The sequence below is a fragment of the Salvelinus sp. IW2-2015 genome, linkage group LG21 (genome assembly GCF_002910315.2).
Source record: "Salvelinus sp. IW2-2015 linkage group LG21, ASM291031v2, whole genome shotgun sequence".
Lineage (NCBI taxonomy): Eukaryota > Metazoa > Chordata > Actinopteri > Salmoniformes > Salmonidae > Salvelinus > Salvelinus sp. IW2-2015.
This window is the reverse complement of record NC_036861.1, coordinates 1,465,228-1,466,059: the sequence shown is the minus strand read 5'-3', so window position 1 is coordinate 1,466,059 and position 832 is coordinate 1,465,228.

Below are 832 nucleotides of genomic sequence, written 5' to 3'. Positions count from 1 at the left end.
GGAGAGCCCTGTCCTAAATCACTGCCCCCAGGGGAAAGGCCCTCCTTTGTGAGGAGATGGGCCTGCAAGCTGGGATGCCAGCTGCCACCTCTGTAGCGTCACAGTCTCCACTATGACAATGCTTCTCTCTCTGGTCACACTGGCCAGGCCAGTAGAGCCCATTAAATAAAGGACTTGGAGGGACTCATAGAAGGGCTGTAGGGCCACAACATGTTTTTTGGCTAAACGTTAATGATGACAAACTACCATGTGGGTTATGGTGTATGACATAATAACCTCTAGTGATATCGATTCTTTCTCTGTGGTGAATAAAATGGAGTGTCTGTAARGACAGACGAGTCATGATTTGGATGTTATTACATCATGAGATAATCAATAAAACAATGCTTTAAAGTGGTTTCTGGAAGCTGTGTACTGAACTATAGGGYTGTATTGGCTGTTGTCTTGTTGCTTTCATTGAATTGTATGGARTGAAATGATAAAGGAAAACCTTTCAGTTTGTTTGTAAAGTAACCATTACAACCCTTGAGAAAAGCACAGARCATTTCCTTTCAGTCAAAACTGTATTTTGGAAGGCTGGTGTGTATCCTCTGATTTGAGACTAACAGCTGGTGAAGAAACAATGAAAACAAAAGTACTAAAGCGTATCGCATCCACTAAATTATAAGATGACATCATGAGTGTACCATAAGTCTTCCTCACTACAATATCAGACGTTATATAGCCTAAACGTGAACGTAATATAAAGTACAGCAGATCTCCAATCATGCTCATATAAGCATTTAGGCATTTGTGTATGATATTCCCATCCATAGCTCAGTGAGTTTGTCCC